This window comes from Pan paniscus, chromosome 6 (genome assembly GCF_029289425.2).
Source record: "Pan paniscus chromosome 6, NHGRI_mPanPan1-v2.0_pri, whole genome shotgun sequence".
Classification (NCBI taxonomy): domain Eukaryota; kingdom Metazoa; phylum Chordata; class Mammalia; order Primates; family Hominidae; genus Pan; species Pan paniscus.
In genome coordinates this window covers 30,186,239-30,209,484 of record NC_073255.2, presented here as the reverse complement: position 1 = coordinate 30,209,484, position 23,246 = coordinate 30,186,239, and the positions used below count along the sequence as shown (strand labels likewise).

At 39.9% G+C, this 23,246-nt stretch overlaps 1 long non-coding RNA gene across 1 annotated transcript in view; it reads left to right on the top strand.

Moving 5' to 3' along the window:
- Positions 1 to 23,246, top strand: part of LOC117980895 (uncharacterized) — a 397,942-nt gene that overhangs the window by 262,013 nt on the left and 112,683 nt on the right. Inside the window, exon 3 of the long non-coding RNA XR_008626162.2 lies at positions 22,176 to 22,291. This is a non-coding gene — a long non-coding RNA (uncharacterized LOC117980895). The remainder of the gene's footprint in view (positions 1 to 22,175; positions 22,292 to 23,246) is intronic.

Here is a 23,246-nt window from a genome sequence, read left to right as displayed (position 1 = left end):
CTTTATTACAAACCACTGAGATTTGAGGACTGTTCATTACAGTGGAATAACTTAGCCTACACTAGTTAATACAAAGTACCTTTAGAGGCCATATACATCGACCTTATTTTCAAAATATGCATATTTGAGTTTAAAGGATTAACAAGAACTACAGCAAAATCTTAATTGTGATAATTTCCTGAGTTAGGAAGTATGATTTTTTCTACTTTATGCTTTTCTAATATTCCTAAAATTTCTACAGTGAACAAATATTGTATTATTATTAAGGAAAACATAACTGTAATATTCTTTAAAAGACAAAGTTTCAATCCTTGCCTAGTGTGGAAGTTCTATTGAGTCTCACCAGTCATTAATTATATGAATTTGGGTGACAAGTATAACACTTTTAAAAGTATTATATTTCTAAGACCTGCAGCAGGTTTCTTTCATGAGCCACGGCTGGCATCTTACCCCGCTTCCTTCTACTTCCTGTCAATCCACAGTCTCCCACGGGTTCCTCCAGGGCAGTGCTAGACTCCAGTGTCCTGAAGTTATCTCCAGTGTGGGTGGCCTACAGCAACTAGCACTCAACATAGAACAACCTCTATCCTTCTTAGGAGCTCTGTGCACACACTCTTCTCTTGTGTTTCATTTGAAATCATCAAAGTCAAGGAATTCTTTTCCAAGGTGTGTTCCTTCCCTATCAAATGCAAAAATCTGTATCCATGAATATGGGAATAGAGGAAATGCCTCTTTCCTGAAGACATATCAGGATATTGACATTGTATCCCAGCACTAAAACATCTGGGAACCCCTACTTCAAAAGACCAAAAATTAGGTCATGACCTAACTGCATTTGAAACTAGACTCCCATCACTGGGGTGGGCAAAAGTCCCTTGCCTAGACCCTGTTTCTATTTTTCTGGGAAGATCTCCTCTGCCTGTGTTCCCCATGGCCTCTGGGCTCTGCCCCTGGGGACTCCTCTTGGTTTTTTACTCTCCTTGGCCACATTTGAGGAAGGCCTCATGGGAAGTAAATAACATTTGAAGCTGTCTTCTATTTTTGGAAGATAAAGGGGCCAGAGTAGTCAAAGGCTTTGGACAAATCAAAAGGCTTTTGTTTGTATGTTTGTTTGTTTGTTTGTTTCCAGGTTAGTGGTTTTATTGGCAATAGAACCCCCTGAAGAAATCAGTAGTCTTCTGACCTATTTGTCTCTAGTCAGTTCCAGATGTAGAAATCATACCTAAATTCTCTCTAACACATACTTCTCAAAACTGCCTTATTTCTATTTCTTCAGCTTAGTGGTGGTGACCTTTGAGCATGTCAGGCTTGAAGAGGAAGCCTATACCATTAAACTGATCTTCGTCTTGAAACCTAGTCAACTGATGATTTTTACTGTGCCATTGTGGCTCAAAGGCTTTTGTAAACCCTATCTGTTGCTGTCTGGAGTATAGAAATGGTTAACTTTTCCTAATTTGCAAAGCTCTGAATTTCTGAGATTTCTTCATTTCTTTTCATTTTTGCTTGCCACCTAGCCAGTGTCTTCCTGAGCTCTTCTTTTTTTTTGTGAGAGTTATTAAGTACAGCCAATAATAATCAATACACGCCATCTCCCCCATGCTGCAGGCTGAATAGATATGTTGAGGTATACCTTCCAAGTGTTTTGTCACTACTTAACATTAGTTTTCTTCTTCCAGCTCCAGATATCAATTATTCTGCCACCCACCTGCTTCCCTATATGCCACTTCCTTTGAAGGAACACATTTCTGGAACTACCAGGCTACAATCCAGAAAACAGAAGCTGTTCTTGGTATTCTGAGTAGGAAAGAGCTTCATACAGGGAATTAGAGGAGACACAGCTATTGGAAAGTCAAGAGAGCATAGATCAGGAAGGTCGCTTTCAGGAAATCCAGAAGTACAGGATCATTGGAAAGCCACCACCAATGGCCTCAGCTTCTGCAGCATGAACATAGTTCATTTTCAGAAAGACCTGCATTGCGGTTGGAAGTCACTGCCAATGATCCCAGCTGCCTACAGCACAGAAGCAGATTATTCTTAAGAAAATGCTCTAAAGCAAGCCACCAGTAAAATCCTACATTAGCTGTCTGCTCATGCTTCTATGAGGAAAACAGCATCTCTCTTCTTTCTGCCTTCCCAAATCTTTGGAAATCCCCCTTTGGAGGAATCCAACCAAGACCTTCCTGGCAAGGGAGACTGAGAATGCAATTTCTGTTTTCTCCCCCTGCAGTTCAGATAAGACTGCTTAGATGGGTGATGATAATATTGAAAACCAAAAATAATATCCTGCACACTGAAGCTCACAGAAATTATTAAAGGTCACGACTATTATATTTTTGACCATTTTAATTTTCCTGCACCATCTTATCCTGCTCTATGTATCTTGTTTAGCATGTCGATAGCATATAATAAATTATTTGAGGACAATAGCATAAGAAAAGTAAGGTTCCTTCAAGGTCTAAAGTTTTAGCCTATGAGCCTCAAATAAATCTGGACTTTGATAAACATTATTATTGAGTAGAAAAATTATGTGATGAGGAGAGAGGACAAGGCCCACTCCATAGTTTGCTACTAGATTCCACCTTAAAGAAAGTGATATTCCTTCTCTAGGCCTCATTATTTCTCATCTGGAATAAAGGTTTTAGACTAGATATGTGGTTTCCAGACTTTCTGATAGCTATGGAGCCATTCTTGAAATGAAATTCCACAAGGAGTTCCAGTAAAGGGAGGAGCTGGGCCGGGCACAGTGGCTCACACCTGTAATCCCAGCACTTTGAGAGGCTGAGGCGGCTGGATCACCTGAGGTCAGGAGTTCAAGACCAGCCTGGCCAACGTGGTAAAACCCCATCTCTACTAAAAATACAAAAATTAGCTGGGCATGGTGGCGTGCACCTGTAATCCCAGCTACTGGGGAGGCTGAGGCACAAGAATCACTTCAACCTGGGAGGCAGAGGTTGCAGTGACCCAAGATCTCGCCACTGCTCTCCAGCCTGGACAACAGAGTGAGACTCCGTCTTAGAAAAAAAAAAGTGGGGGAGAGGAGCTGCCCATTTGTAGTGGGATGGAGACCTGGAGCCCAGCCTTCCTGGGACAGCTCTAGAGAGTCCCTTTGGCTCCATCAGGCGTAGTTTAAAAACTCCAGGATGGGCCTATCTGTAACGTATCCCCCTCTACTTCTAAAGTCATATGACTGTAATCATTTTCCAAGCTTTGACTCTGTTGGAGGTAATGCCAAACACTCATCCTAAAACACATTTTCAGCAAGTTCTATAACTAATTTGTATTTGTAGGCACATCCAGTAAAAAAAAAAAATGCAGGGGAGAAGGGCTTTATTAAAGTGGGACGTGCTCAACATTTTGAAAGCATTATGTTTGTGACCCAAAACTCAGGTTCCAAATGCTGTATGACTAACTTAAAAATTTGATGTGTCATTATTCAGGTGATACTCTGATCACCGGAATAATGCCACAGAAGAATGCCCCTAAGCACTGAAAAAGAAAAATGAACAGGTGCTGCTTAGGGGACAGCAATTAGACTTAACCAAAACCTGCTGATGTTGTCATGTGGAAACATAAAACCAATAATAATTTCAAAGGGAGACAGAATTCCACAGCATTCACCAGTCCTTTGCAGCTGTATTAAGTGGAGAACCAACCATGGTTAGGGTCCATTTGGAGAAATTTAAAAGACTGTTCATGCAAGAAAGCAGAGGGGACCAAAATGCATGATTACTAGAACTTTCTTGACAATTCTGTCTTCTTGCCCATTCCCAACTAAGCTTCCATGTTTTTCTTTTTCACTGTGTAATGACCTTATTTGAGCCACTACAAAGGCCAGATCATGAAATCTGCCACTGAGAGCTCAAGTAGAAATAGCCCATTGCAGCAACTTCAGGGAACCCATGAAGGTCTATAATTTTGCCATGTCCTGAGGACCATAAGTTTCTGCAAGCTGTGATGTACCTGGGATAACCCTGCACTTGGCCCTAAAGCCCTCTCACTTCTTTCTAAGATTGCCATGCAGCCATAAATCTGCAAAGCACCAGAGGTCATGTGTGGCTTTTTGTTTAATCGTGATTCCAACTGTGCCTCTAAATCCTTTTGATTCTGAAAAGATCAGCTCAAATCCCGTGTCTTGTTTGATTCCATCCCTAACAACCAAATCCATGATGCCTTCTCCTCTTGCCTTATTGCCTCTGACTTAGTTAAGCATTGTTAATGGTTGCTAGTGTTAACTCTATCTAGGTTGTATCCTCTCCCCTCACCAGAATAAAATAGAAAGCTTATAAACTTTGATATCATAAGCAGCAGGATTTGAATCTAGGCTCTGCCCCTTTTTAGCCAATGACCCTCATGTCACCATGAACTTCAGGTTACTTGTACGTAAAGGGGATAATGATTCTGGCACTTCCCAGTGCACTTGCAAAATGCCTAGCATTAAGCTTAGCATATAGTGGCTGCTCAATAAATACAGTTACCTTCCTCTCCTTCCCCTTTTTCCCCCAAATTCCATGTATTTGTATCCTGGGCATATTTTACCTTATGGACAATGACGAATTCTTACTGTGTTTGATAATAAATCTGAAAACAGTATATCAGAAGCAGAGATGAGGAAGTCTTGTGGCAATAGAAGATCAACAGACTAATTTTCTTTCTCCTCCTCCTCTGTGATCTTCACACCGGAATACCCCATGGGCTTCTACTTGTAGGAAGCCACTGTACAAACCTCCTGACTGGGCAAACCTAGAAGATGTGGCAGAAGTCACAAATTTTCCAAACCTGATTCAATCTACACTTATGGGGGATTAGTAATCTGATCATTATCAGTGGGGACTATCATAAGTGTAGACAAACCACAAGTGAGTGGTACAGATTTTTTCTTATTGATTATCTATAATATTACCTCAATTTTCTAAGTCTCTACTCTTTTTCTATTATGTGGGCAAACTATAATGAGTTTTTAAAATGTGACTAAGTAACACAACAAAATAAGAGTTTAACTCAGAATTTCCATCACCTCAAGCTTGTTTTCCCCTGAGGAAAGAACCACCAGCCCAGGATCCCAGTGTTTCATGGAAATCTAGATGTCTCCTTCAGCAAAGTGGTTAATTATCAAATATGTTTGGAAAAAGTAGTGCTTTTGTCCCTGGGCTTTGCTATGGTTTGAACAGCTCCCCTCCAAAATTCAGGTGTTGCCAATGTGATAGCATTAAGACGAGGGGTCTTTCGCAGATGGTTAGGCCATGAAGACTTCCCCCTCATTAATGACATGAAGGCCCTTGTAAAAGAGAATTCATGTATCATTGCTCCAGTTTGCTCTTCCTCCTTCTGCTTTGTGAGGTTGCAGCAGGAAGGCCCTCACCAGAAAAAATGCCAGCACCTTGATCTTGGACTTTCCAGCCTCCAGAACTGTGAGAAAAACATTTCTGTTTTTCAGATACTGAGTAATTTGTAATCAGATACTGATTTGTAATCAGATACTGTTTTCAGATACTAAGTAATTTGTAATTTGCTGTAGCAGCACAAACACACTACAACAGGCTCCCTCTGGAAAGATGCCTGGTTGCATAATCACAGAAGACATTGGACAGCAGAAGCCACATATTTCCTAAGACCTCTCAGACTTATGGGATGCCAGGTATTCCTGGTGAATTTCGTTTTACATGGTGCTTGGTTTCTCTTGGTTGTTTGTGTCAGAAGAGCTATTAACACCTAGTAGACACTGGTGTCCACTGGAACACAATTTGGGAAAAGTACCTCTGGTCCACACCCCTCATTTTAGAAGTGAAGTTGCTGAGATCCAAAGATACTGTGACTGGTGACACAAAATCCCAGTTTTTCAGATATTCAGTGTTCTTCCTAATCTCCCACATTTTCCTCAGGGCTAGATATGGTCTCATGAGAATATACTTCTTTCCTTTGTTACTCTTCTGTTGAATTATTTGCTGTGTACATGTGCACGTGGGTGTGTACACTGCAAAACAGGAGAGCATGCCCTTGAGAAATGTTGGCTCCCATCCTGAAGTGGACACTCATTCATACATTCATTCCACAGAACTAGAAGCCAACAGGACCACGTGAGGAGCACTGTCACGACTGCATGATCAGAAGAGGGAATGCCTGATTCCACCCAGGAGCTGAGATGACACAAGCTGGGTTGTGATCATTCACTCATTCATTATCTGTTGATTCCACAAAGCTTTCTTGAATGCTTGCTGTGTCAAACTGTGCACGGTGCTGTGGATACAAAGATAACGAAGACACACTCCCTGCCTTCAAGAAGCTTACATTCTAGCATGAAAAACAGGCCTAGCCAGGCACGGTGGCTCACGCCTGTAATCCCAGCACTTTGGGAGGCTGAGACGGGCAGATCACAAGGTCAGGAGATCGAGACCATCGTGGCTAACACAGTGAAACCCTGTCTCTACTAAAAAAATACAAAAAATTAGCCGGGCATGGTGGTGGGCATCTGTAGTCCCAGCTACTCAGGAAGCTGAGGCAGGAGAATGGTGTGAACCCGGGAGGCGGAGCTTGCAGTGAGCTGAGATCGAGCCACTGCACTCCAGCCTGGATGACAGAGAGAGACTCCGTCCCCCCCAAAAAAAAAAAAGAAAAGAAAAACAGGCCTTCAATAGATAAGTTTAATGAAGTGATGGAACTGTTCTGAGATAAGCCAATTTCTACCTGAGACAACAGGAGATGGGAGAAGTGTGTTTTCTGGAAATAACACTTTGAGCACCTCCTAATAGTCACACACTGACTTTGTTTCCTACAGCACTTGGAGTTCTTTCCTCAAAAGCCCAAAGTATCTCAAGTTTCAATTGTTCAAATTAATCAGAGCAGCAGCAGAGATAATACAAAACAGGGACTAAGAGAAATGCCAATTCTTTGCTTTAGCACGCATCATATGAACATCCATCCACACCCCCACCAGCAGCTTGCCTTCCTAAGTGTGTTTTCTTAAAGCAAATGCTAACATTGGTTTATATCCCTTGAGCACACACCAGCTGGATAGTAGGAGGAAGCCAGTTCAGCATTAAAAATTAACTGCAGATAATTTAGAGGGCAGACAAGCCACAGGCAGATAACGGTGTGGAATATATCATTATAACCAGTGAGGATCTGTCCAACCCTCCCTGCAACCTCATCTCCTGGCTCTGCTGAGGTTGTGGTCTTGTTACAGGTCTTAAGACACCCTTTTTACGAATGTATCAGTAGGAGCATAAACAAGGTCACCTGAAATTTAGAGGACATTAATGAGATCTACATAAATTTAGATGGCCTGGAATGCAGTTATTAGATCATTTTCAAGTGAATAAAAGGTGAAATTTGCTTTTTACTTTGCCAACCATCTTCTCGCCAGCGAATGCCCGCTGAAAACACTCTCCAAGGCCATAAAGCGATGGGCCTTGAAAGTATGTTTCAGGGAATAACTGAATCAAATTAAACTGCTGTTTATTTTTGCCATAGGAGCTCTGACAAATAAAAATGGAAGATGTTGTTGCCATTTTCATTGACTAAAACAAATCCTTACTGGGGAAAAAAAAAGAGGAGAAAGAAACTAAAATGTCAGTTGCTCACATTGTCATTCCCTGCCACTCAGTAAATAAACATAACATCTATTAGTTGTCATGGAAACGTTCCGCCTGATTCTGAGCATCAGAGCTCCACAATAAAGAACCCCTGATATTTGACGCTGTGCACAAACAACTCTTTTGGCATTTCTCATGAGCTCATCAGCGCAAGAGCTAACATTTTCCCTGTTTGTTTTCTTTTCAGACACGAATGCATTTGCTTCAGCAAAAGAGACATGTATCTTAGAAACCTATCAAAAATATTTGAATACAGCTACCTCGGCAATCTCTGCTCTACGGGCTCCTCCCCCCACCTTTCTTTTAACCTTTGCCTGAGAAGAATTTAAATGGCATATTTAGTGGCTGCATATTGTGCTTCCTGTACCCACTGCTGCATAAAAGGGATTGATTTAAATCGCTTACAGTAACCATGTGGGGGAGGAGGGTCTAGTTTTCTGCACCAAATGCTCCAGGATGCACAATAAGCAACCATAAATACAGACAACAAATGAGTGTGCTTGCATTTGTCTCTTCTCTGGTAAAGAATTATTCTTTAGTACGGATGGACTGCACACTTTTAGCATCAACAAGAGAGCAGCTCAGATGTACGAGCACCAATAAAGGATACTTAAGCCTCCGTCCCCCAGGTAATGAGTCTCAGAAATGTTGGCTAAAAAAGTCAGAGAATGTTCCTATTTATAATTTTTTTGAATCATGAAATTTATAACACCTCCCAAAGCAGGAACGGACCAAGTTTAAAGATTACAGCTGAGTGCCAGTAAAGCGTTAAAGGCAACCATTGTTAATAACAATCGGCTGAAAAGCAAGACACAGCTCATGCTTTGGAGCCGTACTAAGAGATTCGGCATCTCTAAAATCGCTAGAGCCTTTGACAAGCCAGGCATAAATCAGGAGGCATTTAAATTCCTGATTTTCTGGCATTTTTTAAGCTATAAATCCTACACATTCCTAAAACCACATGGTCCCATAACTAGAGCTGAGGGCTAAAGTAGGTCCCTGGAACAGTTCAAAGGGTCAAAGTGGAATTAGGAGCTCCTGCTTCTCTCTAGGCCTTAAGGCAATTTTTTCTGAAGGACATTTAAAGATTTTTTTTTGAAGTCTTCTGAAATGAGGCCAAGAGGGTGTTACATTTATCCCAACAATCTACCAGGCCTTTCTCGTCTTTGGATGTAACCATGTTGGGATTTTTCTAGATCTTATTAATCCATGTCTATATACTCAAGATGGTTTGGATAGTCAGAGGTCAGAAAACAATTAAAGGAGGGAGACTAAATGGTCTATAAATGAATGTGATCTATTCAGGGTTTCTTAAAATGAGCTTAAGGACCATTTGCCTTCCTGGAGAGAGATGTGGATGGAAGAGGTGTCCTGCTCCAATCCATGACTTTAGCATGAGGAAAGCATTCAGGATGAATGAAAGAAAGAACAGAGCAGAATCAGGATGCCTGGTTAAGAGACAATAAGTCAAAATAAGATCAAATGAGAACCCAAACTACAGAGTGGCAGCGAAAATGCAGAGTGAATGTGGAAAACTTGATGAAGGTAAAATCTGAAGACCTTGGCACCTAATTGGATTCGCATGAGGAGAACCAGAGAAGGGAGAGTCACTCATGTCCAGGAGGAAAGAGCACAGCATTTGTAACCTAGAAACCTGGACTAAAGGTCTTTATTCTGCCATTTACTAGTTTTGTAAACTCTGGGAAGCCATTCACCTCTGAGTCTCATTTTTATCGGTTGCAAAACAAGGCTGGAAATACCTACAAAATAAATGAGAAAATGTATTAAATGTCTGAAAGATGATGAAATGGATCATTATTTAATAATAGTCACATTAATACTTATGACTTTAAAGTCATTTCTCTTTCTTGTGCCTCAGTTTCTTCATTTGTAAAAGGCAGACCAAAGTGAACCCTACAGGCCCTTCTGGCTCTAACATGTTTTCTATCTATCTGGAGGTGATCAGTTTGGTTTGTACCTAGTGAGTGTGGGCCAGCATTCATGTAAAAAGTTTCCTGATCAAGTTGGTAACACAGATCAGGACTTCTAGAGAGATATTTTTCAAATGGCCACATGGGCCCCAAGGCAGTATTGGGGAATTGCCTAGGGAGCATTTTTGATTGTCAAAATGATTTGGAGGGCACTCCTGAGGTTAGAGGATGGGAACAAGAGATATTAATTTGTTGCACTAGGTGCAGTATGAACACAACAATGAATTGTACTGTGCATGTCCCTCGAGATACTCGAGTAGGACATTGATTCTCAAAGTGGGGTCTAGGGATCCCTGGAGGTCCCTGAGTCCTTTTCAAGGATAATTCAAGGTCAAAACCATTTTCACAGGAAGACCATCACATTATGTGCCTTTTTCATTGAGTTGATGTCTCCAATGATGACACAAAAAGAAATGGTAAGTGAAAATGTTGATGCTTTAGCATTAATCAAGGCAGCAGCACTCAACTGAACTATACTAGTGGTTACTGTATTATTCCCTACTATGCACTGGGTGTTAAACAAAATCACCAACAAAACCTTCCAGTTTCATTTAAGAATGTCCTTGATGAAGCAATAAAATTAACTTCATTGAATCTCAGCCCTTGAGTACATACCTTCTTAATATTGTGTCTGGCAAAATGCCGCATATCAAAATATAATTTTGTTTAAATTGCAAACTGAACTAGCCTCTTTTGTCATGCAACATCATTTTTTATTTGAAAAAAGAAGTGACATATGTACTATGATTATTCAGATGCATATCCAGCAGACTATTTTCTCAGAAACAACAAATAATTTTTTTCATTTCCAAGAAATTACTTCCAAGAAAACAACAAAAGTACTTGTTGCCAATGATAAAATTCAAGCATTAAAGAAAAAATTAGAATTATGGAAAATTTGTACCTACCACCATGAGCTTGGCTGCTTCTCAACACTAAAAGACCTTTCTGATGAGATGAGTGTCAGTATTAACTAATGTGATTTACTGATATTGTATAATGAACTGTGTCAACATTTGGAAGATCTGTATAACTCAGTGAGCCAATACTTTACAAATAACCAACGTGTGCTCTTATAAAATCATGCACGGTAAAAGAGCCACTCAAAGTGCAAACTAAGCCAATGGATTTTAATATAACAGAGTACAAAATGTTCACTGATATGGCTTCCAATTCAACATTGCAACTAACATTTAAGAAACTATCACTTGTTAAGTTTTGCGTGTTATCAAATAATATCTACATTACCTGAAAGATCTATTACACGCTCCTGTCTTTTCCAACTATTTCCCTGTGTGAGCCTGGATTTTCTTCAAACACTTCAAGCAAAACGCCATATGGCAACAGAATAAATACAGAAGTGGATAACAGAATTTAGGTGTCTTTAATTAAGCCAGACATTAGAGCGATTTCCAAAAATGTAAAACAATGCCACTCTTCTGATTAAATTATGTTTTGTTTAGGAAGATACAGATACTTTTTAAAAAAATACTATTTTAACATGTAATGGGGTTATTTTTAAAGATAATAAATACTGTTAACATTTCACTTTTAATTTCTAATACAGTAAATATCAGTACAACCTGCATAAACGAACCTTTTAGAAGGCTCTCAACAATCTTTGCATGTAAAGAGGCGCTAAGACCAAAAAGTTCAAGAACTTTGTTTTCCCGATGTAGGAAAAATTCAATTATCTAAGCCAACAACCATTTTCTCAGAAAAAAAATATAATTTTTTCATTTCCAAGAAATTATTTTCTATAGAAACACAACATACTTTCATATGTTCTAATGTACACCAACATCCAGGATTGCAACTACCATGCAAGTCAATGGTAGATCATGTGTTGTTTGGTTCAAAACTTGACCAAGAATTGTTGACCATTTCATAAAATTACAGCACCAATGGCAACACTAATCATGACATTAGAGTTGTTGATATAGTATACCTGTATTGCCTACTACTGTAGTTGTCTCAGCCCTGTGATTTTTTGATAAGATGCCAACATCTGACATTTCATTTTGTGTTCTAGTGAAGTTGTGCCCAAGGTATTTGCACACTGAAATACACACTGTATTATTTTCTTTCTTTTTTATAATATAGTCAAGGCATTTTATTTTAATTATATATATAGGTAATTTGTATTATTTATGAATTTCAGGATAATAAAAAAGACATTACAAAATATGTGTTTTAAAAGGAGCATTAGGTCTGAGAATCACTGCTCTAGGACAATGAGACAGAGGCTGGTGCGAGATATTTGAGAGTTGACTACATAGAAGTATAGCTGCCGGGCACGGTGGCTCAAGCCTGTAATCCCAGCACTTAGGGAGGCTCAGGTGGGTGGATCACTTGAGGTCAGGAGTCCAAGACCAGCCTGGCCAACATGGTGAAAGCCCATCGCTACTAAAAGTACAAAAAAGTTAGCTGGGCGTAGTGGTGTGCACTTGTAGCCCTAGCTACTTCAGAGGCTGAGGCAGGAGAATCACTTGAACCTGGGAGATGGAGAGTGCAGTGACATGACCTCAGCTCACTGCAGCCTGGGTGAAAGAGCAAGACTCCGTCTCAAAAAAAAAAAAAAAAAAAAAGAAGTATAGCTGAAGCCACAGGGAAGACTCAGCTTATGAGATGTCTAATTTGGAGTGCCATGCTTTTAAAAATGATACAGGACTATCCATTGGTGTCTTAGTCCATTTTCACACTGCTATAAAGAACTACGTGAGACTGGGTAGTTTATGAAGAAAAGAGGTTTCATTGACTCACAGTTCCACAAGCTTAACAGGAAGCATGACTGGGAGGCCTCAGAAACTTACAAGTATGGTGGAAGGAGCAGCAAGCACATTGTACTATGGCTCGGGGAAAGAGAGTGAAGGGAGAAGTGCTACACATTTTTAAAATTTCAGATCTTGTAATAACTCACTCACTATCATGAGAACAGCAAAGGGTAAATCTGATCCAATCACCTCCCATCAGGCCTCTCCTCAAATTCAACATGAGATTGGAGCAGGGACACAAATCCAAACCATATCAATTGGGTAGACACACAGTCCTAAAAGAATGCTGCTCATGAAAATTTGTCCAAAGTTCCCCCAATACTCTCTAGTTGCAAAGTGCTACCTCCTTGTCAATCTTATACTCCTCTTTGCCTACCACCTCTGCCTTGTATGCATTTCCTCCTTGGACTTGTCTGTTTTCTTCAATCAGTGGATACTTCAGCCCATCTCCAAAGTCTATTTTACTAGCCACACTTTCTTGGACACATGACCTTATTCCATTCCCGGTTTGGGCTCTGCTACTGCTGCCTGGGACTTTGAAAACTCCAGAAAACTGTCTGACCACAGAAAGGAAAGAGATCAAAGAGGACAAGTTTAAGAAGAGGAAATGTGAAAAACAAACTTCTTTGAGAAGAGGTTAGGCTCTTGCCACCCTGGGTCTCCCAGTCTCAGCAAAAGTCTTCGTTTCCTCCCTCCTATGAATTCTAAAATTCATCCAATTTCACATTTTTGTAAAATGGCAAGATGTCTCACTCTCTTCGCCCACGATTAAAATCCAATTGTTTATTTATAGGGCCATTTGTTGCTGAAGCTTCTCCCTAAAAAAAAAAAATTATAATAATTGCTCCTTCAGATGGTTTGCTTCTATCTGCCAGAAGATGTCATTTTGGGATGAGTCCATTCAAACTTGCTCAAATCTGAGCAATAACTCAACTAAAATGAGGTCAATGTAAATGACTACCCACAACGGGGAAAAACCTGTTAAATTAAATCCAGAGTAAGTAGCAACATATCATGTAGTGAGAGTTACATGTGTCAAATGAAGGAGTGTTATGAGGATTAATGAGTCCATTATTAAAACACGCTTTGGGATTCTTGGATGAATGGCACTGTTGAAAGTGGGGGTAGGGCTGGTATTTACAGATTGCAGTTATATCCAGGCCTTGCAACAGACTCTAGGGAAATATAGAGAAAGCAATGGAAGAACTTAAAACATATTTTTGTTGATTGTTGTATCTTATACCACATTTAGCAGTTAAATACTTAATTCAGCAAAATATGTAGACAGATGCCAGTGTGTACTTTGCAAAGTTCTATAAAATGTAGCGTAAGCTCATCGAGAATTTCAACATGGCATTGTGGCCTATGAAAGAAGCACTGGGCAAAAGCAAGAACCAATTCAGAATAAATTTATTCTTATTCCCCACAATGGTTTGTGTAATAAGCAGATGTCAGAAAAGAGAATGTCAGGGAATTCTCTGTTGGGTGAAGTACAGATCTAGCCTGAGGCAATGACATGATTCCAGGCCATTTCCCTACAATGCTTGATGTTGTCATAGATGGTGGAAAATGCAGTCAATTGCCTGAATGTTTCTAAATGCCTGCAGGTCTCAAGAAGGCTTCCAGATGACTGATTTTCTTTTCCACCTGGAAGTTTGCACATTACAATATGCACAACTGAGATCATCCTATCCTTTGAGATTTTTGTAAAATTGTGATAGGCAAGGCTCTTATCACCTATCTTACAGAATCACACAGCCTCCATATCCCCCTGTGACTTCCCAGAGGCTGGATCTTCATGGTCCATGAGTCTTATTGCAGCCAGATCCTCGTTCATAGTTCCCTGCTGCTGCTTGGCACCCCCAGCCTCACCAATCTAGCCAGAAAGCCCAGTCCTTTCTTGGATTGCCCCACAGCCTGCTGACATAAAGCATTTGATGTATAGCAGCACATTTTACTGAACAGTTGGGGTAGCAAATGGCATTTATCTCATAGGAGAAAAAGGAATTGAAAGTATAGTAATAGATATTTCTTTTCTCAAGAACCACCCCTGCCCAGTCACCCCAACCCCAATAATTTCTCCTTGGCTGCTTTTCTCTTTACACTTCAGCCTCCTCTAACGCCACTCAGCTCCAGGATTCCTTCATTCCCTTCTTTGCCTCTCCTCTCTTCTGTTTGTTACTTCCAAATTCCTAGTTATTTTCTATGCAGAGCTGTTTTGCTATTTCTTTGAGATCTCTTCCCAATCCATGCTCTCAGAACATCATCTTCCATCCTTGATGCAGTTTATTAAGTTTTTTTTTGACTAAAAACATTTTCTCAGGAACAGAAAACCATAATTCTTTTCCCAAATAGGAATTCTGTTGCCTTCCAGGGGAAGCCTTGACCATCTTGCAACTACTTAGGGTTAGGGCCTTTGGAGGGAGCCCCAGGCACCAGTTATGCTGAGAAATCACATCGTTGCCCTCCTTGCTACTGCCTAGTGTCAACCAACAAAATTTTAACAAATTGAGTTTTAAACAGTTAATTGGCTTTTTTTTTTTGGAGGGGGACAGAGTCTCTCTGTCGCCCAGGCTGGAGTGCAGTGGTGCAATCTCCACTCACTGCAACCTCTGCCTCCTGGGTTCAAGCAATTCTCTGCCTCAGCCTCCTGAGTAGCTGGGATTACAGGTGCCCACCACCACACCTGGCTAACTTTTGTATCTTTAGTAGAGATGAGGTTTTACCATCTTGGCCAGGCTGGTCTTGAACTCCTGACCTTGTGTTCCACCCGCCTTGGCTTCCTAAAGGCGTGATCCATCGTGCCTGGCCGTTAATTGGCTTTTATTAGCAATTCATGAACCAGGCAGCATCCAGTCTACAAAATAGACAAAGGCGCTCCACTGGGCATGGCAGAGGAGTCTGTTTTTATCAAGTAGCTTGAGCAGGAACAAGGAAATAGCATAGGGCAAAAAGTAAATTGGTTTACAGCAGGTTACCTCTGGTTACCTTCCCTGTGTGGGTTAAAGCATAAGAGACATCCTTATCATGGCAGCTAAGGTTGATTGGGTCCCTTTTTTTTTATTGGTTGTTGTGAATCTCCTGTTTTTTAGAAAATTGGCCTGTGTGGGGATTTGGCTGTCATCTCTCTCCTGATTTCTCACAAGTTGAGATCTTACAACTAAACAACTTAGGTTTTGGTCTGATAACGTGGAGCCTTAGTATGAGTGCCTCCATTTGGGGTTGGTCCATCAGGGACTAGTGTAGCAGCTCAGTCCATAACAATGATCTCCCATCATTTTATTTAACGCTAGTGAGGACCTTCCCCTTCCACTGAGCCATCCATGGATGGTCCAGGAGCAGAGATGCCATCCATGCTGAACTCCATCCACACTATACTGTGTAGACCCCTCATTAACATTAACAAACATACAATTGTAGATCATTCCACAGTATAAGAGATACCTTGGCAGGACATGACAGATTCCAATACAAATTGCCACTATTCCTACTATGGAAAGAAGGACACAATCCCTACAGAAAATATGTCAAAAGGATCATTTGTTTGCTTTTTGGGGGTTTTTTTGAGTCAGAACTTTTTATAATTAAGTTTGATTTATTATTTTGAATAGGTAATATGTGAACAAGTTATAAAATTTTAAAGGTCAAAAGACCAAAAGTGAAAAGTCATTCTTCTTCTCTCTTTTGTCCAGTAAGTGTCCAGCCTTCCTTCCTAGGGGCAACCACAGGCAACAGCTTCTACTGGATCCTCCCAGAGATTTTCTGTGCATTTACAAACATAAATATTTATGCTTTTCCTTAGACAGCTTGTGCCCACTCTTTATAGTCTAATGTACTTTTCAATATTTTTTCATTTAATGATGTATCTTGGACATCACTCCTCATCAGTAAATACAGAGACTCATTATTTATATTGGTGCTATAAATTTATATTGTATGTATAGGCCATAATTTATTGAACCACTGATGCACATTTAGATGGTTTTCAATATCTTCCTGTTACAGTCCTGAAAATGAGTACCCTTATGGATATGGTATTTTATATATGTGCAACATATGTATAGGATTAATACTTTGAAAATAAATTCTTAGGTTAAATGGTATGCACATTTTATCTTATTTATTTATTTTTTGAGACTGTGTTTCACTCTTGTTGCCCAGGCTGGAGTGCAATGGTGCAATCTCGGCTCACCACAACCTCCACCTCCCAGGTTCAGGCAATTCTCCTGCCTCAGCCTCCCAAGTAGCTGGGATTACAGGCATGTGCCACCATGCCTGACTAATTTTGTATTTTTACTAGAGATGGGGTTTCTCCATGCTGGTCAGGCTGGTCTTGAACTCCCGACCTCAGGTGATCCTCTCATCTTGGTCTCCCAAAGTGCTGGGATTACAGGCGTGAGCCACTGCGCCCCACTGGTGTGTGCATTTTATTAGAGATTACCCAATTGCCTCCTATAGAGATTCACTAATTTACCTTCCCAACAATATGTTGAAGAGACAAGAATTTGTCTGCACTTTAGGAGATGGACATGAGTTACAATGGCATATAAAGAGGCGAGAAGAATTCTAGTAAAAAGAAGCGGCTTGCTCCTAGTCTGTAAGCACCTTCAGGACAGTAACTGTGTTGTTCATCATCAGATAATGCAGCCCGTAGCACAAAACCTGGAATGTGTAAATATGCAGACACTGCTGGTAAGTGAGTGGCATGATAACAGTGCAGAGCTAGGAACTAAGCCTAAGCTGACTGGGGGACAGAGAGTAGAACCAACTACCTGGGATATTATGTTTAATGGACGAGAAGTGGCGAAAAAAAAAAGATTGAAAATGTAAGTTGCTTTTTCTCTGTCATCACCTAAAAAATAATTTGTGCTCTAGCCACTGTTAAAAGTCACAATTAATAGAGAAAATGTGGTGAAATGTACCTTGGATATCATAGCCTTTCATGGGAAAATATGACCATGTCATCCAAGAAAGAACATTAGCTTCTGCTATTTTTCCAACCACCGGTCATTAGTTTTGTCAATATGTAGCCACTCGATCAGGATGTTGTAAGTCCAGATGAATGGTCTTGGCTGCCCTTAAGATCAGGCTAATTGCTGGAGCTGCCACACTGGCCAGCAATCCATCCTGATCATCACATTGGGAGAAATAATCAGATAAGCCTTTCTGGGGCCAATCCATTCTGTATGTATGAAGCCAACAGAGGGCTATGAAGGGAATGGAATACGTAAGCTTAGTTATTGGTTTAATAATCCAAGAAAATAAAGTCGTTTTCAGAAGGTGGGTAAATCAATTATCTAAAGATAGTATAAAGATCACACACAGACACACAAACACACCATATACTTGTACTTCATTGAATGCTACGACCTGCCAGGCACTGTCCCTAGTTTATTTCCAGACGTCACAATTCTAGGTGTTGACATTATTGTCTCCATTTACAGACCAGGAAACTGAAGTCTGGGTAAGTGAATTGTATCTCTCATGATTACTCAGCTAAAAAAGTGATAAGATAAGAATATACCAACCCAGGTATATAAGACGCTAAACCTATATTTCTACTATTCTGTGAGGCTTAAATTGCAAATATGAACTAATGCCATGGGTCATTCACCATTCATCCCTTTATTACATATTTTTTCTTCAAGCTGTCTCAGTAAGTCAGTGGGATGGCAGTGTTTATGACATGCAATTAAATGTCAGTCTCACATGCAGGACAACTCCTCTAAATAATGTGTTATACCCTTTCCACATAGAATGAATTAGGCTTCAGATCTAGTAATGGCACATTTGTAGTACATTACTTTCTTTCCAGAACACAACTGATCACCGTGGGCACTGGGGATGCTTTAGCATTTAGGCCCTACATTTATCACAGTGTGTTGCCTGCAACATTTTTTTTTGGTACCTGGCTCATTAGAGAGACCACTAGACATTTTAAAACCAAATTGAGTTTAAATACATTTCCTTGACGCATCTGTTTTGTTAAATGTAGCCCATGAAGCCAACATTAAAAGCAATGCCATTAAGAGGGCATAAGGTAAGCTCATTTAGTTGACCAAATTGTATAACACAATGAATTAATATGGTAATATGCCTTTGGAGACCAGCAACAGATAATAGAGGTGAACAGAGGAGCTCGAGTCTGGTTTTGGAAAAGCAAAAGCAATTCATCATTATGCTGTAACAATATAGGAGAACATTTCTCATTTCCCGGTCTCCTGCCCCCAACTCTGAAAACCTTTGGTCGTACTTTTTGAACACCAACACTGAACAACACAACTTTGCTAACTCAGACTGCTGCATTTTCATTACCCAGAGAACTCTTTTGTTTGTATTTTGAAGCCTTGGTAAATAAGTGGAGATTTCAGTTATGAGTGGGAGTTGGTGAGACATGAAGCTGCCCTTCTCTCCCTGCAGAACAACTAGCAAAACACTCCTCAAATAGAGAGAAGGCAAAGCCAGGAGACGGAGTACAGCAGATAGAACAAAAATACCATAAGAGATTCCAGCTGTCCCTCCCTCCGAGTCAAGCATTAGAAATTATGTGCTATGTGAATTGACAGTCCAATTTCTTGGCCTCAATCCTTCTCTCAGTGGCTTGAGTCTTGTTTTTATCCTGCCAGAAAGAACCTAATTAAAGCTTATTATGCCTGGTCAGCAAGAATATATCCCCTAGCCACTTTAAGAAAAAAAAAAACCTATCTAAATAATGTTTTCCCCTGACTGTAAAATTACATATGCTCATTATAGAAAATTTTAGAGAACACAGAAAAGCATGAAGTAGAAAATGCAGTCTTACATAATCCCAATTCTGAGACACTATTAATATTTTAGTGTGTTTATTTCCATTTCACAAACCATTAAATACTTTTCAAAAACAGGATTTTTGTTGCTACATAAAATGGTTTTAAAATATTTCTGAGGTTGAATGTTTAGGTTTTCAATTAGTTTGTTTTTTCTTTTTTACAATGCAAAACCATAGTTAAGCTTTTCGCCTCAGTTTCAGATCCTTTTAGGAGGACATATCCCTAGAAGCAGGCTCCTGGACTGTGAGGTGTGGATAATTTTAGAGTCTTTATGTTAAACCCAGTGGATGCTTTTCAATCCTTATTTCTTGACCTCTCAATAACTTCTAATATTGCTGACAGCTACTCCTTTTTTGAAATCTTTTTTCCTTTGCTCTCTGACACCAACTTATCCCAATTCCCTCCTACCTCACAGTCCCTCTCGGGGTCCCCTCCTCTGTCTCACCATCCATGTTGAAGTTCCTTAGGTTTCCATCCTATGCCCTTTCCCCTTTCAGATCTACATTCCTTCTAAGTGATCTCATCTACACTCAGGGTTTCACTTACCAGTTCCGTATCTAAACTTCCCTGTTGTTTATCTCTGTTCCAGGCCCTTTTCTCAAGCTCTAGGATACACATCCCAGACACCTTCTCTTTTCCCACATCCGTGTCTCACAGGTATTTCAAACCCAGGATCTTATGATGCTGAGCCTACACTTCCTACTCTCTGTTTCAGAAGGACAAATAATAGTGACAATAGTGCGAATCATTTTCTTGTTCCTGATTTTAATGGAAATGCTTCCTGTTTATATTTAGCAGGATATTGGTCCAAGACAGATTGTGATTATGTAAGACTGTACCAAGGAAGACCTTTTCCTCCTATTTAGACATCACTATTTGTCGATAGTGTGTTAATCCTACCACATAGCCTGACTTTGTGCCTCTGTCCTACCAATGATCTTTGCTTTGGGTGCAAAATTTACCCGATTCATAATGAATGCTATAAAGTTGACAAAGCCTAAAACCACACAGTAAAATAGATTAAAGTATTCAATAAAGAACCACAGTTTGTTGAAGACACTAAAAACTAATAAATTGAAAATAAAGAGTTCATAGAAATATCAAAAACAAGATCAATTTTAAAAGCGAGAATCATACCAAATGATCCAGCAATCTCACATCTGGGCATATATCCAAAAGAAGTGAAATTAAGAACTTGAAGAGATATCTACATTCCCATGTTTATTGCAGCATTATTCACAATAGCCAAGATGTGAATATCACCCTAGTATCCAACAGATGAATGGATTTAAAAAATTGTATACACATATAACAAAACATTATCTAGCCTTAAAAAAGAAGGCAATCTTGCCATTTGCAATAACTAGATGAATCTGAAGGACACTGTTCTAAGTGAAATAAGCCAGTCACAGAACAAATGCTTCTTGGTTCCACTTATATGAGATATGTCTGATAGTCAAATTCATAAAAGCAAAGAATAATACAATAGTGGTTCCCAGGTGCTGGGGGGTGGGGTAATTGCAGAGTTTGCTCAATAGGTATAAAGTTTCAGTTATGCTAGATGAATAAATTCTAGACATCGCCTGTAAAATGTAGTGCTTATAGTTAAAAATATGGAATTGTGCACTTAAGATTTGTTAGTTTAAGATCTCACGTTAAGTGTTATTGCCAAATACACACACACACACACACACACACACACACTTAAGACGAAAACAAAAAAACATGAGGAAACTTTGGCAAGTGTTGAATATGTCCATTATCTTGATTGTGGTGATGGTACCATATATTTAGAAATGTCTAAATTCAATAATACACATTAAATTTGTAAAGTTCTTTGTATATAAATTATGCCTCAACAAAGCTGTTAAAAATAAAAACCCAACAAAACCAAACAAAAATCAACAAGCAGTTAAAGTGCATAGGGTAAGCATAGTGAAGATTTAAATTAATGAAATAATTAAATCTTCTCTTCAAAATTGGGATCTGCAAAATTTGACCTATAGACTTGGAAAAAATAGTGGCCATAACAGATAACTCACAAAGGCAGAAATTATTATCTATAAGATTTGCTATGGGCCAAAGAGAGTGGAAGAGAAACAAAAACAACTAAACAATGAATCAAACTTCTGTGAAGTCAAAGAAAATAATTTCAGAAAAATTAAAATGGGAAAAAGGGAACCAGTTTAACTGTGCTATAAATAATTGATTAAGAAATTAGATCTTATCCATGGACCCTTCACAGAGCAAAAGATAAATGATTTCCTCTGAGGAGGTTTCATATTGAGTGTGATGGCTTCTTTTCCTCTTCCTCCCCACACTCCATCCAGAATCAGCAAACAAACTGCACTCTGCATCCTCAGGCTTGCAGCAGGCTGGGCGGCAAGGCTGTTTCCCTGTATGTACAAGATTCTATTTGGAGCCCTGGGGACCTGGAGCCGAGCCTACCTGAACATTACTCATGCCCTTTGCATGGCTCTCCCACACTCTTTCCCTAATATCACACCTAAGCCTTCTATGAAGAAGTCAAAGTTGAAGACTTGCACTGTCACCTGGGCTGGAATGCAGTGGCATGATCTCGACTCATTGCAACCTCCACCTCCCAGGTTCAAGTGATTCTTCTGCCTCAGCCTCCTGACTAGTTGGGATTACAGGTGCCCAATACCACGCCTGGTTAATTTTTTTTTTTATTTTTAGTAGAAAGGGGGTTTCACTGTGTTGGCCAGGCTGGTCTCGAACCCCTGACCTCGTGATCCGCTCACCTTGGCCTCCCAAAGTGCCGGGATTGCAGGCGTGAGCCACCGCACCCAGCCTGAAGACTTTTAAAGCATCAAAGCATCTTGAAAACACCTGCTGCAGTGTTTTCAAGCTGGGGCCATGGCATCCTCAAAACTAAATGCCCATCTAACATTATCTGCAGGGTGAATAAATAATAGATGTTCTACTATTTATTAAAAAGTGCTACTAGATTAATTGTAGTGTTTTCTCATTTTGTGTCTTTTCAATTAACAGATTCTACAAGCCCAAGCTTTTTTATTGAGGAATATACGACATCTTTTTAAGATTAAACAAGGTCTTTAAAGCCAAAATTGATCCAATTCAATCCCTTCATTGCAGACGAGGAACAGGTAAGTGAAGTGAGACTCACCCAGAGTCACTTATTGAATTAGTAACCAGGCTGGATCTAAATATTCATACCTCTGATTGCACACCAAGGGTTGCTTCTACTAGGTTACTTTCCTCTCTAAGGAAGGGCAAACTCAAACATGACTTCAAATTTGCTTCTTTTGAGTTTTTTGTCGTTGTTGTTTTTATAATCAGTGGTAGCTAGGTCCAACTATCCTAGAGAAGCTGAAAAAGTAGACGACCATGCTGATCTTCAGAGAATAATTATAAGACAATCACACCTGAATTAATTGTAATTTATTGTTCATATGGGAAAAACATTTTTCTTTCCTCCTAAGCCACCTCACATTGAGGACAATGACAACAAAGTCTCAATGATTGTGACCTATTCTTTTCTTCCTGGGCACATGGACCCCCTGGTAGAGACTACATTTCCTGACCTCCTTTGCAGCCAGGTGTGTCTATGGGACTAATGAGACTAAGTACTCACCAATAGGACATGAACAAAAGTGATGTGTCCTAGTATGCCTCACTTGCTTAGAAGAAAAATTCTTGCCTTGGATTTTTGTTTTCTGTCTCTTGCCTTCCCGTTAGCTGGAATGTGAACATACCTGTGTCCCAGCTTTGATTTAGTAGACAAACTTAATGCTCCCATGTGATGAAGGAGCAAAATTAAAAGGGATGGGGAGGCAGGCACTGAAGTCTCTGAGTGACTGCATGGAACTTAGCTACACACCAGTGCAGATCGCGAAAGCTTTGGCTCACATCACTCACTCTTAAGACACTATACTTTGGGGACCCTTTGTCACAGTCACTCTAACTTTACAGTGAGCAAACGTTTTCTTGCCCCTTGGGGGCATTGAGAGAGAAAACTAAAGTCATCAGTTTGCCACTGTGACCAAGTTATATTTAATTCGAGATTAATCTGTGAAGTGCCTGACTGACGGGGGAAAATGC